At 37.7% G+C, this 10,406-nt stretch overlaps 1 protein-coding gene across 1 annotated transcript in view; it reads right to left on the reverse strand.

Moving 5' to 3' along the window:
* LOC140228789 (tryptophan 5-hydroxylase 1-like) overlaps window positions 1-10,406 on the reverse strand; it is a 217,221-nt gene that overhangs the window by 182,341 nt on the left and 24,474 nt on the right. The gene's annotated exons all lie outside the window — the stretch shown is intronic.

A 10,406-nucleotide genomic window follows, 5' to 3' on the forward strand; every position in this document is an offset into this window, starting at 1 on the left:
CAAATCTTTTAGCTCTAGAAGTAGGCCTATAGATATACTTGGGCCGCCAGAGTATCAACATGAAGTAGGACGAGCAATGTCAGTCCACACATTACCAAGACATACTTCAACAAGGCAACGCCAATCTGGATGCTGCTGTAGGGTTTTATGGTGAGTATTTCATTGTGTAGGACAACTTACAGTGCTTCAAAAATCACCACAAAACAATGCAGTAGTAGACCCAAAACGATATTCTGATGCTTAATGTCTATTTCAATGAGATTACTATTTGGAATATTTTCAGTGTCAATTGTGTTATGATATCTTACATTTCGGAGAATATTCTATACCCATCTATGCCCTGAATATATCTTAATTCTCCTCTTCTACATTTTCATACATATTTGTATGTCCTGTAATTAATACTTACATATAAACACTTTGTTATGAAGAAAATTATTTGAATATCTTAGGATTTTAAATGCTTAAGTGATAAATTGAGCAAATAAAATGGGATTCCTTCGGAATTCGAAATCGAGACCTTCGGATTGCTGGCCCGATGCTCTACCAACTGAGCTATAGTAAGACCTATTAGTGTCCTCCCAGAAACCCTTTTTAATGGATAAAACTGCACACTTCATTGGACACCCCCCCAAAAACAAATAAATAAGAGATGACAAAAACTGTGTATGGTTCAATTTTAGATCTTTGATGATGCCATCGTTCTATTTTTGATAGGATTTCCCAATTTTCAGCCAGAAGACAGACAGGATGTATACTGTTTCCTCCTTTTCTTTCTCGTTTCACCAGATAAGTAGGCCTTATTATACATATCCTACCCGCCTGCTAAGACGTTTTACAGTTCAATTATCTTATCTCTGTAATTATAATGTGTGACATTCAATGGATGAAAACATTATATATCGCAGCGATTCACCTCGATTTGTAGCTTGTGTTTGTTAAATTATTTTCCTCAAAACGGTACATTTTTCATGAAATACGATTGTTTTCATGGATGCATCTTCTTTTTCTGAATCCAGCTATCTTTAGACGATTACGTTATTTTCTGTGAATTTATACTAAACTAACACCTTCGCAGATGAATTTTACGCCCCCTCCAGATTATGTAAAGCAGGTGTGTGCTGCAGCATTGACCATTTTCTGAAATATTTCCTTGTAAATTTCATTTCACAGCTGGGTATTTTTCTAGTAGGTTGACCTGAATGTCCACATCACTTTATTTTTTTCTAAGTAATTGTATCGTGTTTTGTGGCTAGGAAAACGAGAGTGTGTTGGCATTATTTGAATTGATGTGGATAGATCTGATCACACTTTTACTGAATGTTGTTTATTTTTTCACAAACACTCACACACGCAAGCACAATTAAAGATCTTGAAAATTTAATGGGGTGAGGGAGGGCAACTGACGGGGTAACACCCTAGTAATTCTCCACTTCAATGTTTCATATCTTCCTAATGGCATTAACTGGACACCCTATACAATTAATTGGTCTATAGGTGGCGCTCTTCATCTTGTCGGTCTCGTGGGCCTTCTTTGCCTAGTGTCGGTCTCTTGAGCTTTGTTTGCCTAGTGTTGGTCTCGTGAGTCTTTAAAGCGTAGTGTCAGTCTCATGGTCTTTGTGAGCGTAGTGTCGGTCTCATGAGCCTTTTGTGCGTATTGTCGAACTCACGTATAACTCGTGGGCTTATTTTACTTGATGTCGAACTGTGGGCTTTATTTACTTAGTGTCGAACGCGTGGGCTGTATAACTAGTGTGCTGTATGACTTGTGAGTTGTATGGCTCGTGGGCTGTATAACTCGTGGGCTGTATGACTCGTGGTTGTCGGTCTCGTGACTACACCCGTTATGGAAATCCCTGCCGGAACAAATGAAATCACACAAACACTGTTTTCCCTTTCAAAGCCACCATGAAAAAGCTTTTTAAACTGTAAGGATTAGTCAACTCTTGATTATCTCATTCATCAAATGCTTCATGCATTTGGTATTTTGGGTAACATTCAATGAATCTATCCAACATCAAATCATTCAGCAAACTTCACGCCTATAGTCACGGAAAAAGGCATGTCCTATGAAATGTGCGCTTGATATAAAGCGCACGCAGTCATACAATTCTTTATTCCACATTCTAGAAAGAAGTTTACCTACACAGCACCAGCACTCACTGCACTCACTGCACTCACTGCATCCCCTTTTTATATTGTCACTGCAATGCAACTCCAGAATATCGGATACCCTGGCTTCCCTTTTGCTTTGTACTTACATATATATAATTATATATATATATAAAATTATATATATATATATATATATATATATATATATACAGTATGTCCCAAAAAAATTACAACGCGGCCTTCCGCAATGATATCTTTGAAAATAGTGAATCAATCTTAATAAAAATTCAGGGTATGAGACTTTAACTCATTGCCCACATCTTACAGAAAACCCCATTCGATTTGCTTCAGTGGTCAAAGAGAAATACGGAATTTTATGGAGGATATCGGGAATCTCTTCTGTCCAAGTTCTGTCTATTGTTCACACACAAGATCATCGAAATGCTAAACTCGGAAGAATCCGATTCATGACATGCTTTACAACAATCCACATTTCTCTGTGACCGCTTAACCAAATTGAATGGGGTTTTCTGCAAAATAGAGCTAAGATGTTATACCTTAAGACTCTGAAGTAGACGTACGTACACAGGTTGATCATAATAGGTGTTATCAATTCGAAAGTCTGATTGTAATTTTTTGGGGCGAATTTCTGCAGTATGTCCCCAAAAAAATTACAATACGATTTTCGCATTGATAATGCCCAATATGATTAAATTTTTCAAATGCTACTTCAGGGTCTTGAAATATAACATTTTAGCTCTATTTCGCAGAAATCCGCATTCGATTTGGTTAAGCGGTCACAGAGAAATGTGGATTGTTGTAAAGCATGTTATGAATCAGATTCTTCCGAGTTTAGCATTTCGATGATCTTGTGTGTGAACAATAGACAGAACTTGGACAGAAGAGATTCCCGACATCCTCTACAAAGTTCCGTATTTCTCTTTGACCACTGAAGCAAATCGAATGGGGTTTTCTGTAAGATGTGGGCAATGAGTTATAGTTTCATACCCTGAATTTGTATTTAGATTGATTCACTATTCTTAAAGATATCATTGCGGAGGGCCCCGTTGTAATTTTTTTTTGGGACATACTGTATATATATATATGCACATATTGACCTTTTCTTCAGGTTGTCGTCTCTTCAAGTCATTTGCCTAACGACAGCTTCTTGCATTCTAGTCCCGCCAAAATCGTCCTACCATAAATCAGTTAGATCACCGTTTATTCCTTTATCCTGCCTTGTTCAAGTCAACATACCTTTCCATTCTGTCATCAGAATGCTGTATATGAAATTTTACTTTTTTGAATGTACTGATTGTAAGCCTTACTGTTCTTGAAAAATAAAATAAAAAACATACTGCACTTCATTTGAAATACGTTCAACGCAGGAAACAGAATAAAATCCGAATGATACTTAAACTTAACCGAACCGATATGTTATCTTAAAATTGCATTCTCATTGGTTGTACGAGATACTAAAAGCTACAGAAAATACACATATCATCACTAAGTACGCATCGTTGAGTCATTACGTACGCATGGTTCAGTCACAACACACGCGTGGTTCTGTCATTACGTATGCATCGTACAGTTATTACGTGTACACTTGGTTCTGTCTGTGGGTATGCCATTTTTCTCCGAATCCATGCACATGTGATGAGAAAACCACGCGTACGTAATGCTGCCCCCCAAGGAAAAACGCAGTATCTAACATTTTTGGCGATTTTCACTTTTTTGCATAAATATAGTCAATGGGCAATCCTTCTTCATATGACATATTCAGATTTTTGAAAAAATGTTTAGAAAGCCACTTTTCCGTAACTGCCAAACGCAGTATTTACACTAAACTTGCACTTTCCCCAAGGAAAAACGCAGTATCTACATGATGAATATTTCCCCAAGGAAAAACGCAGTATCTACAAAGCTAGTCTTAATTACCAGACACTGTTATTTATATATGTGAATACTTTGCCGGTTGTTCGGCAATTTGAACGTGAATTACTTTCTTTAGATATACTTGCTCAATAATAAGACATAATGTTCAAAATATCTACCCGAAACAATACTGATTAGTAAACATTTTGATGAGATCGTGATAATAATATAAAACACAGTGTGTGATTAAGACTAACCGAGTGCACATTAAACAATACAACACAACACTGACAGCTTGCAGCTAGCTGCACTGAGCATGCTGTGCAGCAGTCAGCACAGGGCCCGGCTGGTCAGCATGACAGTGGGAGTGTGTACTTGGAATAAAACAAAATGTTGTCGTGGGGAAAATTACTCGTGAGCCTAGCCCTCAAGAAAAATTTATCTGCAGATAATGAGTAAGTTATTCAAAACTATTTCAATATTGAAAGAATAAAGCTGATTGTTTGTCACACAAAGCAAAGTAAACCCAAATGCATGTTTGTCACACAAAGCGAGGTAAACACAAATGCATACATTTGTGTTTACTTCGCTTCGTGTGATAAACGATCAGCTTTATTCTTTCATATTCTACCTCAATGATGAACATCTTCCGTACTATTTCAATATTAACTTGTTGTGAAGTAACTTTGTTAGGCCTAGACCCTTGTCAAAATTCCTCAGGCTCCGAATCCGAAAGTTTCGTCGAAAAGCAATAGATCTATTTGTGTTGTATCGGATACTACGAGTAAACATCAGGTTATGTAACATGTTACACCCTCCCTTAGATCTAAGTCTAAGTCTTAGACTTGTCTAGACAGTAACGTTTGAGTCTTGCGTCTCTTTTCTAACGTTAGACTTAACATTAATCAGAACTTTCAGGGTCCGTATTCCGAAAGTCTAAAGAAAGATCTAGTGTAGGACTAGAATAGGCCTACTCTCGGGCAGGCCTGTAGTAAGAAGTCTAAAACTAACGGTTAAAACTTAACCACTTTTTAGAATCCTAAGTCTAGTGAAGTGTCAATGTTCAATTATCTACTCCATACCATAGGCCTACTGTCTTAAAATTACATAGTTGACAATAGATTATGTGAAAAATAGGTACCCACGGTAAATGAACAAAATAGAGACAGTTAAGAATAAGTGGTATTTTAATTCTTATCGGATCTAGACAGTGTCTAGACCCTAGTGAGACTGGGTTGCGTAAAATGCATGCATGATCCCATGCTGCATGCTATAACTTACAAGTAAAAAAAGTTAGGCTACATTACAAATTTACATGACATAATAAACTTAGGTTCAATCCAGAAGGAATAGGCCTGAAGAGCGGATGTCACTTCAATCTAGACTGGTTCTAGATGTATTTTTTTTTTCTAATTAACCCATCCACGTCTCATCCCACAAAAAACGTGGGATGCATTATTTATGACCAAAAGAGGGCGTCCCCAGACCTCAGGCTTGGCCAGGAGCTGTAGAATAATTTTAGCCAATCACAGAGATCCTTACTGGGACTCAGAAAAATAATTTATGCAAAGAAACCTATTTTAGAATGTCTCTTATTGGCCAAAACACCTGCCAGGGGTTCGAGCCTGCTGAGAAACTAATCAATATTCATGTTTACAGCGCGCATGTATCTTTGTTGCCCCAGCAACTGCAGTGATTCCTTACGCGCGGTATCGGTGATATCGATCTCCTCATAGAGTGCTTGACGATATATTTGTGTGTACGGTGTGTACATACGTACGTGTATGTGTGTGTTGAATTCCATCATTTACGTTAGTGAGTGTGGGTAACTTCTCTAGGTTTCCCGTCCATTTCTCTCTCTTTTCTCTCTTTTGCTTTCGTATCATTCTATATCTTTTATTCTCAGAGTACAATCGTACTTCTGAGAGTGTTTTGTTCATTTTTCTCAGTGACTATCTCGTTTGCAACAATTTAGAGGTGAGTTTTTGTCCTAGTGTTTGTTGAGTTTTTGGATTGAACACGATGTAGCTTATCTACGTGTGTGAGAGAACATCGTAGTTTGTGTGATACCCACTCGTTTGTTTCCGTGTAAGCATTTTTACCGTAAAGTGTCTTCATCGTTCGTCTTCCAAGCATCGTGTTTTCACCCTAGATTTCCTCATCGTAGTTTTTTACCTCGATTCTTTTTGCAGTGCAAGATGTTCTGTGTATTTTTTCTACGGTAAAATGCCATCGTTGATGATCTTCGTGTATTCATTACTAGTTTTTCACCTCCGTTTCATTTTTATGTCCAACGTAGCGTAGTTACAACTATGTTTAGAGCTAGTTAGCTGGGTCTGCGATGTCTGTATCGTTTGCTGATGTGTTTTGTGAGCTGAGAGTGACTATGATGGGAGTGATATTCACGGTTTTGCTGTGGTGGAGGTGATGGCAAGATGCAATTTATTTCGAGTCAAGAAACGGGGCTGATGCTCGCTCGTGCACGGGAGTGGTCTAGAGACCTGCATTATTTATAATTTTTTCCTTTTTCTTATTCACTCGGGTATCTAGTGCTACAAACCCAAAATTCGTGTCTCTGAAGAAACTCAACCAAAAGCTTGACAACAAGTTTGCATCAGGTCTATTCTGTAGTAAATATTAGATCTAGATTCTAGGCCTAAAATGGCGATGCTAGTTTAGTTTTCATTTAGAACTCGACGAAATTCATTTTCTTTGCTCATTTTTCAACTGATAAATTATTTAGAACTGTACTAAAATTCTGATGTACTGCATTCACCATTGTAATAAAGAACCTGCTGATCAGGTGTTTTATTCTATCCTTTTCATTTCCTCCCTATCCTTTTGGTTTCCTTCCTGTCACTTTCTTCATTGACCCTGGATGGAAAAAAAAAATCCCATCTTGCCATGTAAAGACAGAACACATACCATCATGAAATATCATGACATTGAAATAATAATTAAAAATGAAGGGTTTGTTTGCAAAAACCGATAAGTCCATTTTTGAAGTACGATCTCTGTCATAAAGTACAAAATAATACCTTTTAAATGATGTATTGGTCACTACATATTAAGGTATATTTTTGAAGTTATGGTCAAAAGAAGCAAAAATTTTCTTATTATTCTCTTTATTTTTCTTGACCTTTAATCGCAAATATCTCCATTTGGCAAATATGGACTTATCGGTTTTTGCAAACAAACTCTTCAAATATATAAGTGACCAAAATACTTGTTTGTGAAAATAAATAACAAATGAAAGGTGATTTCTTATGGAGCAGATCTTTCAAATGTCAAACAGCTTCGATAATGAAGCAAGTGAAATCTGAAAACTATCCTAGCAACAAGTTGATATTGATAGGGAATTCTAACATAAACTGTCACACCATTTGATGTTTGAATTTGTCTTTTTTTTTATTGGATGAGGTTATAAAACTATAAATGCCACCGATAAAATATCAATCCTCTCAATTTGAACAAGAGCAGTAGGGTGGTACACTGGTACGACTCCGTAAACAACTGATTATATATACATCGTATCCATGGGCAACTGCGGGATAACTGCAAGAAGGCGCAGGAAATTAGACTTGAGTCAAGAACGATTATTTATTATTATTTTTTTATTCAAACTATTAATTTTTTTTCTTGGACTGAAAAAAAGGCCAAAATATTTCATATTACGCTTCTAAAATATGTATGAATATCTGAAGTCTTTTTATCGTGATTTTATGAAGAATTAGAATTATTTTAAAAAATATAAATACTAGACGGGCTGAACAAGGAAGTCTAATTTCACCCCAAGAATTTGCAGCACACCGCATCTCGGGTGCATTCCTAGCGTTCTTGCCGCACTCTCACCTAGCTAGCTGCGCTGCCATGTGCAAGCCAGTCACAGTGCATGTTCACCGCGCACAGTACACACGTTGTAGCCAGTTCACCGATCTCATTCCTGATCTCGTGCGTGTAGAAAATTCTCCCAAAACTAAGCCAGACATGATTTTGGAACATGCATTACAGTGTCAAGACCTTTTCAGTGGACTTTGAATTCGCTATTTCGTCGACGACCATCCGAACCGTCGTATATGTCAAAATTTGGTGAATTTTTCGAATTTCAGATTTTGCCGTTTTAAGAAAGCCCAGCACACACTCTTTCTACTCACAAAATTTTGAAACCGGATTTTGTGTTTTTAACAGAGAAATTTGATATACGTCATTTTGCCTGAACGCGAATTGGCTGAAGGCGTTCATCCGAACCGACGTATCGCTATACGTCGGTTCGGGTGGCCGCGAAACTTCGAGTCGCGTTCAGAGAAGGTGTCGTATCGCCGGGGTCAGCCAGAACTGGCAGAAGCAGACGATGGAGCGTCAAACGGACCCTCCCCAGGACCGGTGAGTTTTATAATGAGTAGCTATGAAATCATGCAATTTCAAATAAAATGAACAGACCCAAGCAAGTTCTATCCGTAAAATTGTCACTTGTCAAGATAGATACGCAGATTGTCGTGGGTTTTCCAAAATATTTCGTCGTGTTGTTGGGTGTAGTCCTGTGTATGGATAAATATGTGGGTACAAGGGGATAATCTAGTAGCAGTAGGCCTAGGGTTTTAAAAATCATAGACCCTTTTGATAGTCTAGAAAACAACGTTCACAATGATCTCGTTGAGTCGGCTTTATGTGCTTATGGTCCATATATGGACCTCATACGTAGTGGGTGTGGGCAATGCCAAACTGTTAACACTTCAGGGTGAGTTGTTTGGGAATTAGGCCTACCACAAAAAGTACGAGATTACTAAGACGAGTCTAACATAACAAGTTACGTAGTCACAGCCAACAATTTAGAGCCGCTAATCGCTGGTTCATCATTGAGTGTAGGGCCCTAGAGTTCTGATGATAGGTTCTACTTACTTACATATCTATGGCCGATTGAGCCCCAAGCTTGCAAACACACACAAAGAAAAACACCCAAATCTGAGTGTAATGTATCTCATGTGAATTTGCCAATGTAAGCCAAGGATCTAGTGATAGGGCCTATACTGGCTATAGTAAAATTAAAATGAATGATTTTACCAACGTCTGTAAATTTATCTGATACTAGGATTCCTAGGACTCTATAGGAGTAGGATTAAATTATGCTGGCCCAAAAATACATGTGTGTTATTCAGAGATCTAGCCAACTGCAAATTTATGCTTTGTACGGGTACTGAGTATGAATTTTTATTGCATGCATTTTTATGTCGCTGTGAGTGCCAAGTCTCCATAATATTGAAATCACTGCAATGAAGGCTTTAGTGTGTTAACAGGCCAGAGGGCAGTGCTTGAGTTAGCCCCTCCTGTGATATCTAATAGTAATACGCTGATGTTCCACTACAATTAAAATATATAAATTGAGATCTAAATGCAATGTTCCAATTGTCAGATCTAGCCTAGCTAGGCTATACGTGCCCACACATTCTAGAGAGTAGTTTTGCAGTACCATAAGCACAGGGAATCTTCGCCCTCTATCCGTTTATAATATGAGTTGAATTGTGCTTTTGCATTTTTATGATCAATGTAAAAATAGACCACTAGATAGGCTTGAGGTAAAACATTTCTGCTAAAATTAAAAATATTTTTTTGATACACTTGTAGTGAATGTTTTTGTTTTTGTTTGTTACAGGTCTTTGTCCTCAGGGAAACCAACAGATGTTGAAGTCCATGGGACAAAGATGGTACAAGGAATACCGTAGCTGTTGATCAGCTGAAATTCAGGAAGGGCATGCTTCCCACGACTTGGAGTTCGTGTGTCAATGCGATGGCACAGGAAACTGTGGAAAGGCACAGTTACTGCTGTGTATGGGGGAGAGAATTCTGAAAGCAGTAGCGATGATGGAAACACAAGCACCGCAGACAGCAGTGACGAAGATGATACTTCTGATTATGACGATGATGACAACATTTACCTGGCGAAATTAGGTAAGATTGTGCGCACACAAATGAATACATACTTGTAGTAAAAAGTACCGGTATGGACAGTAGACAGTGTGTGTGTTTATTCAATGCCTCTAATAACTTCATAACTGTGCTGCAATGTTAGAAGTAGCTTACTCCATACTGTATGAATGCATTTAAGTAGTGCCTGCTATATTAGGTTTTCATGGTGTCAACTCACATACAGCACAACCTGGTATACCATGTTTTCAAAATAAAGACATGAGCGTGTACTTGTGTAGCCTTAATTCATGTTTATTTGTGTTATGCCTACAAAAAAAAAAAAAAAAAACATTGATGAACAGATCAGACCTTCTATCAGTATCTTTTCTTTTTCTGTGTCACATCTGCTTGTATTTTGTGTTAGTTACTTTTTCCAATTTCATATTGCCCTTGTTTTGCTCAAAACTGAAGATTTATGTGTGTAGCCAGCAAGGCTGAGTTTAAAAAATGTT

The sequence above is a fragment of the Diadema setosum genome, chromosome 5, assembly GCF_964275005.1.
Source record: "Diadema setosum chromosome 5, eeDiaSeto1, whole genome shotgun sequence".
NCBI lineage: Eukaryota > Metazoa > Echinodermata > Echinoidea > Diadematoida > Diadematidae > Diadema > Diadema setosum.